At 38.8% G+C, this 8,159-nt stretch overlaps 1 long non-coding RNA gene across 1 annotated transcript in view; it reads right to left on the bottom strand.

Annotated features, from left to right (window-relative positions):
• Window positions 1–3,269: 3,269 nt before the first annotated feature.
• Window positions 3,270–8,159, bottom strand: part of LOC123375547 — a 48,028-nt gene continuing 43,138 nt past the window's right edge. Inside the window, exon 3 of the long non-coding RNA XR_006581510.1 lies at window positions 3,270–3,383. This is a non-coding gene — a long non-coding RNA (uncharacterized LOC123375547). The remainder of the gene's footprint in view (window positions 3,384–8,159) is intronic.

Genomic DNA, 8,159 nt, shown 5'->3' with positions numbered 1-8,159 from the left:
GAAACACCTAGCAGCTACCCTATTCTTGCTACTACTACCTTCTAAAGTTTTCCTAATCCAGAGAGACACTTTCAAAGCCATATTGCATTACCTTTCAAAACAAATTAAGATAGGCAGCTATTTGAAGACCAAACCTGTATGTTACAGGGAGAAGAAGTTGCCTTATTATTAATGTGAACTAGTCTTTGTTGCAAGACTTTGTTGCAATATGCCTTTGTTTGGAGAGATAACTTTTCATATACAATGAATGTAGCCAAGGAGAAGTCACATGACAAACTGAGTGCATGTTAATATCTTGCAACCAGCACAGTGCCAGTAATAAAGGAAAGCCCTGGAAAGCAAATAGAATACATTGACATCACTATGCACTCTAATGCCAATTTTACTTATTGACAATAAGTACACACACACACGATGTCTGGTATTAGATGAAGCAATATTAAGGGTTCTAGCAGAAGTACTCCATGGCCTTTTAAGAAACAGACACAGACTTGCTTTTACATCAGGGAATATGCTATTATATAACTGTGATGCACACCGTCCTTAATGTTTTTTTTCCAATCATCCAGAGAAGAAAACATGTTCTTGTTTAAAACGTGTTTGTTATTTCTCTCTCTCTCTCACTCACACACACACACACACACCTGATTTTTCTCCTAATATATTAAATCAAGCAAAAGACATCTGTATCCACCAGGTTAGCAATATAAATATTTACCAACTTATAGACAAACAATAACTTTATCCGAAGGTGTCAAGTATCAGAGGGGTAGCCGTGTTAGTCTGGATCTGTAAAAAGCAACAAAGAGTCCTGTGGCACCTTATAGACTAACAGAAGTATTGGAGCATAAGCAGGCAGGTGCATCTGATGAAGTGGGTATTCACCCACCAAAGCTTATGCTCCAATACTTCTGTTAGGCTATAAGGTGCCACAGGACTCTTTGTCGCTTTATCCAAAGGGGAAAGCCAAATCTTACTACTATTTATTATGCAAGACATTTTCCATTCTTTTTGTTTTATCAATAAATGGAAGAAAAATTCCTGATCTCTGAAGAATGGGAGGGCAACCTCTGTTAAATTCTCTGGATTGTTCTCATCTGAACCAGTCATCCTTAGCTCAGTTATCTAGCAGCTAGAGCCATAAACATAAGGTGGCACAAAAAGGACCAAACATAATGGCAACTGTAAAGGACTTGGTTACATGAAAAATAATAGGACACAAATAGAGGAGACAGGTTGAAAATAAACTTGCTGTTGTGTGTGGATGCTGGGTTACGTCTGCAGCTGGATGATATTTTCTTCATTTAAAATGGCCCTTTTTCTTTAAAATGTTATAAAATGACAAAGTTTTGTGCATCGAACACCTGGCTTTTGGCAGGAGAAAACTTTTGATACAAATTTAATGAAAAATTAAAATAGCAAAAAAGGGGAAGGGGTAATTTTTGTGAAACACAAACCACTTTTGATTTTCCATTTTTGACCAGTTTGAGTTATGTCCTGAAAATGTGAGTGCTATATTTCTTACCAGTGGGCATGAGACTTCAGCTTTATTAGCATAGAAATACAAAAAAGAAAATATTCTCTTTTCATTTATTGTAGCTATTACCCTCCAGCTAACTCAGCTGTATTGCAGTCCTTTAATAGCATTCTTATGCTGGATTATGTGATGAGTAAATGCAAAATATCCCCTCCCTCCAGTCAAATAATTGCTTAGTCTGGGTTTAAAATAAAAAGTTGATGGCACAGTTATATATGGAGTACTTTAACTTTTCACAGGGCTACTTTATCATGTGTTTTGGAGATAAATACAACTACACAATTTGCCTAGATCCATCAATTTATTCTAGTGAGAAACCACAAACTCAGCTGTTAGCTAAATGCAAGGCTTGATTAGCAATAGCTTGATTGACTGTAGCAAGTTGATACATCCATTGTTGTAATTTTTTCAAATAATTTGAACAACAAAAGTAGGTATGGGGAGATTTTGTAAAAAAGTTGTTTGTTAGTAATGTAGATTTCCATCAAAGCACTCCACAAAACTCTGTATCAGCCAGCTACTCCCTGGAGATGGTTTGTTGCTGCTTTTGAGGGCGTGGCATAGTGCCATCTTGTGAATACTGCATGCATCTATCAGGAAGTGCAGAGGGGGAAAGAAATAGCCTAGAGGATATGCAAACATACAGGCTGAGATGCCTGTGACAGATGTGAGACCATGGACATGTAGAAACCTCAAAAAACTAATCTATTGAGATGGGCCAGACACCATAGGCACCAGGATTTGTAATAAACTGTTGTGTCTATAAATGTTATATATATCCTTGTGAGCCAGGGACTGTATGCTAACTCCATAGGGAGGATTATTGAACTTTCCCCAACAAGTGAAATCAAGGGGGATAATTACTACCCCAGGGATAAGTAAACAATTCCAGAAAAGTGCCATCCCTAGTATGAATTGCTTATACTGGTTCAGACCTCATTCAAGAGACCCAGGAGACAAAGACATAGCTTTTGTTATAACAGTCCAGCCTGAACTGGGTGAGGAATCACTCATTTTTTCCCACCACTGTCATGAGGCTGTAACCAAAAGGGAAGAACCCTGCTGGAAAGGTTTGAAGGACTGGAACCGGCCAGGGTCTCTAGGTGGAAGATGAGTAACACGTGGTGAACTTAGCAAACATGTAGACAGATTGCAAACGAATAAACAGTTTTCTCTGTAATGCTTTTGTCCTAAAATAAAGGTACTGTGCTCTGTGAAGGCTGGCTGGGCTCTGGTAAGGACTGTCATAGCACTAGGTACTGTTCTCCACCCATAGTGTGGTAATGGCTGGAGATCTGTGACTGGAAGGGACACCCTTGAGCTGATCACAGAAGAGGAAGAGGTGCAGTTATAGCTCCAGAACTTCGACACTCTTCACCCATGTTCCAACTGCTTTAGGTCATGTAAAAAGGCCAGGGAGATATAGGGACCCCCAAAAGCCTCACCCTGAGCTGGGAGAGGATTCCAGTGCGGCAGGGACAGTGCCAGATAGCTATAAGGCTGCCACCTGATGACCCCCAGCCAAGCCCCAGCATAGGGAGGATGCTGGCAGAGGGACTGGTGTGTTGGGGCATGCAGGGCGCCAACAGTGCTATAAGATAGCCTTGGGAGGCTGCTGTAGCTTAGATAGGTCCCCAGGGCTTTAATGCTGTGGCTCCTCTCCAGCCACAGAAAAGCAAATGATCAAGAAGGTGCTAAAATGTCTTAAAGCCTCTTTAGCTCCCCCACAGCTGTGAATTTTCTGCTGTCCTTCTTATTGCCACAAAGACTCTCCCCCACAGAGTTGAAGGATTCTCTGAATCTGGTTTCATCCATTTCATTGTTCAGATAAAGTAAAATAATGTCCCTGAAACATGAAAGAAAAATGGAAAAGTTAAAAATATATTTCAGTTACAAAAAAAAAAAGAATCTTGGTTGGCATAAAAGAAAATGAGAATTAACTATGGGATAAGCCAGATCCCCCTTCCCACCCACTTTCAGTAAACACAATAAAAAGTAGTTATAATAACTTTTGCTAACAATTTTTTGATATTGTCTAGCAGGTTAAAAGTTTCCAATTTAACAGGAAGCAACTTCCCACCAGAAAATGACTCAAAGCTGTCATTTTAAGCTAACCGATTGTAATGAAAGACACTCATTACAAATGCTAGCTATATCGTTTTAATGTGTTTAGTGTGTCTTTAATCCAAACACGGTAACAGCTTTCAAACTGTTTGTGCAGATCAAGGAAGAAGAGCTTTGAACTTAAGCTTTTTCCTTTTGTACTGTTAATAGGGGTAACATCTGTTTTCCAAGGACAGAGGCTGAGCAGCTCCCAGCACCAGCGTCAGAAGTGTAAAAGAGCGATTGAAGTTGGCAGGACATTAAATGAAGTTAAACACTTTCAGGTTTATATCCATGTTTATGGAAAGTTTACAGTCTATTTATAAACTTACACTGACTTTGAAAACCTTGTGCAGCCGCTGCCTCAGATGTGGACCTACTTACAGAATTTTCCTCCTCTGTCCCAGGGGCCCTGCCGTGTCTCATCAGGACACTTCCTTATTGTAATGGTTATGGAAGAGTTGTACTGGGATTTTGAGTCATATAGGGAAGTGGGAGAAACATACCTTCCAAATGTATTTTTAAAGGTTTTGACAAGATAGTGTCCAACTATCTTGCCAGCCTTGGTGTAGCCCCCGCCCCCAATTTTGACCTGTCCTGGACAGAGTTATAGGAACTGAATGCAAACTTTAGAGCTTCTAAGTAGTCAGCAAAAGAGCTAGAAAATGGAAGAGGCAAGTTCTATAGGATATATTCCACCATCTGCCATTCTCATCTAACATATTAGAAAGCTGTATTACTTTCTATTATATAGATCAGGACATTAGGGTATTCAGACAAGTGGAAATAATGGGGAGCGGGGCGTGATTCAAGACAGTCACTGAGACTAAGCTCTAGAGAGCCCCCCCCCCCTCCTGGAGAGGTTGAAACTGGGTTTCTAGGGACTCAAACAAAGAAAGGGCTTTTGGTATAAAAGGGCTGAGTTTGAATTGACAGGGCCTTCTTTCTGATCCAGCAAACAAAGAGGACTGTCTGTCCAAGAGGGGCCCCAACCATTGCAGAAGGGTGGGAAAGACTTTGGCTTAGTAGGGCCACCTAAGTGGTGGTTTTATTATTGTACAGCATCACTACACAGCAGGTCGGGACAAAAAGTAAAGAAGAATTCAGTGTCACTTTATATTATTATTTTTTATTACAAATATTTGCACTGCAGTAATGATAAAAAAATAGCATTTTTCAATTCACCTCATACAAGTACTGTAGTGCAATCTCTTTATCGTGTAAGTATAACTTACAAATGTAGCTTTTTTTGTTACATAACTGCACTAAAAACCAAAACAATGTAAAACTTTAAAGCCTACAAGTCCACTCAGTCCTACTTCTTGTTCAGCCAATTGCTAAGACAAACAAGTTTGTTTACATTTACGGATGATAGTGCTGCCTGCTTCTTATTTACAATGTCACCTGAAAGTGAGAACAGGTGTTCACATGGCACTTTTATAGCAGGCATTGAAAGGTATATACGTGCCAGATATGCTAAACATTTGTATTGCCCTTCATGCTTCGGACACCATTCCAGAGGACATGCTTCCATGCCAATGATGCTCGTTAAAAAAAATAATGCACTTATTAAATTCGTGACTGAACTTCTTGGGGGACAATTGCATGTCTCCTATTCTGTTTTACCCACATTTCATGCTATAGCACTCTGGGATGATGACCCAGCACATGTTAATTTTAAGAACACTTTCACAGCAGATCTGACAAAATGCAAAGAAGGTACCAATGTGAGATTTCTAAAAATAGCTACAGCACTTGCTCCATGAGAAGTTCTAGGAATAGTGCATATAATGAGGTAGTCTTATGTATTTTCTAAAACTGTTATTTTTTAGCCCCCTCCATTTGCAATAGTATTGAGCAAAATCATTCCAGCAGTGTGATATTTCCCCAGTGGAGTTAAACAAATGGTTACAAGTGTCCACATATTTCACGCTAGGACTGAGGTGAGAAGGATTCTTGTTCCTTATGCAGTGAGGGTGCTCAGACGTCCCTGGAAATTATGATCAGACATACTTAGTAAAGGGATGTGGCTGAACAGGAACATGGACATTTTGATTCTGATTTAGATCAGAGAAAGGAAGTACCAATAATACTTAAAGGAAACATACCAGGAGGGAAAAAAATCAGTTGACATATGAGTGATTTTGCTGGAATAGTGATCAAAGTGATCTAGAAAAGAGCTTTCTGTAATGTTGATAGAATGAAATATGGAATATACATAAGAAATAGGAAAGTAGACTTCAGACTTAAATGAGGGTGCATGATGCTGCAGGATTGCATCCTTTGAAGGTAAGTGCATCTTTATAGTACGTGAACAGACATCTAGGTTTGAACACTGGTACATGTTTAACGGTGCAAAATATTTAATTGTGCAAAAGAGGATATTTATCAGGGCAATGGGACTATCTCATTTGTTTTGAAAAATGCCATTGGATTTATACAGACACCAAAGAATGGTAGAAGAAGGAATTCTGGTTTACAAACTCATCTGAAGGGCGGCATCAAGCTACACGCTGAACTACTGTGCAGTAACATGAGCACCAGTGTCAGACTGTATCTGAGGCCACCACAAGAGGGTTACAAACTGAGCCATACTGTTTACTCTGATACATTTTGCAATTGCCAGTCCAATATCCAAGGCATAAATTATGATTCTTAATACTGGTTTTATATGTTTTTAGTCTCTTGGGAAATATACCAAAATATATACAAGGGAGAAACTTATTTACATGTATCTCATAAGTCACACAATTGTAAATATACTGTAACTGAACACACTGAAATGAAACACACTAAAACACTTTCTCTGAGCAATTTCCTTCTAAGTACACAAGAGGGCCTGGGTAGCACCCTCATAGATTGCAACAAATTAGCACACCGAGACTGACAGTGTCTCGGCTTGAGCACTCTCAAGCTTTGTTCTAACTGGCCCAATGAAATGTAACTTAAAAATAAAGGATTTGTACAGAGATTGTTCCAGTGTTCTTAATATTTTACTTAATGCATGTTAAAAATGATCCAAACTACAATACAGAAGGTTACCAAATGTAACTCAGTGGTTACTTTGTCAAACATAACTATGACACCACCCTTCCCCAATTCTCATTACCTCCTTTGTTTTGCAGCTTCTCCCACCTATGTTCCTTCACTCAGCCTGACAGCAACACAACTAAACCTGACAGCAGACATCTCTGTGAACACCCCAAGACAGAGACTGACAGAGAAATATAGATTCCAACAACTCTTTACCCTTCAGCACCTCTCCTTACAGGTTTTGGGATTCTCTTCTATTTGGGAACATGTGTATGAAACTACTCATGCAGCAGTAATCTGAACCAAACCAAGATTTATTAAAAGCAGAATAAAAATTATGTAGAAAAAAAGAAACAGTTTGTTTAACATATCTAGTCTCAAACTAAACTAGATAATGCATTTTCAGCTTAGTTACACAAGAGAAGAAAAGTGAATAGCTTGCATAGATTTGTGGATTATAAAACCAGAATGGACCACTGTGCTCATCTAGTCTGACCTCTTGCATAACACAGCCCATAGGAATTCCCTGAATTAATTTATTGAATTAATTTCCTCTTGTAAGCAAGTTCCACTCTGACCCCTCTGGTCAGACAGGCAGCATTTCTTGCTGTCCAGATAGCAACTCTGATCTAACCAACTGTGGACAATCTCTTCCTAGTTTTCCTAGACAATTTTCTGAAAACAACTGCGCGCTGTAGGGGTTGGTGAACAGCTTCCCTCTCCAGCTTATCAAAATAATGAAGCAGCTGATATGGGACTTGATTAATCGAGAATTAAAGGAGGGTAATGGAATTAATGCAAATTAACATAGGTTTATGGAAAATAGATCCTGTCCAATTAACTTGATTTATTTTTGATTCACTGTCAAGTTTGGTTGATAAAGGTAATAGCTTTGAAAAAATATATATAGACTTCTATAAGGTGTTTGACTTGGTACCGCATGACATTTGGATTAGAACAATATAAAATTAACATACCTCACAATAAATGGCTTAAAAATTGCTAATAGGTTGGTCTAAAAATGTAATTGCAAAGGAGGATTCATCATCAAGAGGGTATATTTCCATTGGGGTTCCACAGGGACTGATTCTTGGCCCTATGCTATTTAATGTTTTTGCCAATGACCTGGAATTAAAACATAAAATCATCACTGATAAAGTTTGCAGGTGTCACAAAAATTGAGGGAGTGGTAAATAATGAAGAGGACAGGTCACTGACTCCAAGTGATAAACTAGGCACAAGCAAAGAATATACATTTTAAAATGGCTAAATATAAACATATACATTTAGAAACAAAGAATGTACGCCAAACTTATAGGACTTTATCCTGGAAAGCTGTGACTCAGAAAAAGATCTGGGGGTGGATGATCAGCTGACCGTGAGCTCCCAATGTGATACTGTGGCCAAAAGAACTAATGTGATCCTGGGATGTATTTATAAGGGAAACTCGATTAGCACTAGAGAGGGTATTTGACTTCTTTGTTTG

Source organism: Mauremys mutica, chromosome 8, assembly GCF_020497125.1.
Source record: "Mauremys mutica isolate MM-2020 ecotype Southern chromosome 8, ASM2049712v1, whole genome shotgun sequence".
NCBI classification, from domain to species: domain Eukaryota; kingdom Metazoa; phylum Chordata; order Testudines; family Geoemydidae; genus Mauremys; species Mauremys mutica.
The sequence above is the reverse complement of the archived record's forward strand: the minus strand, read 5'-3'. Positions and strand labels throughout refer to the sequence as shown.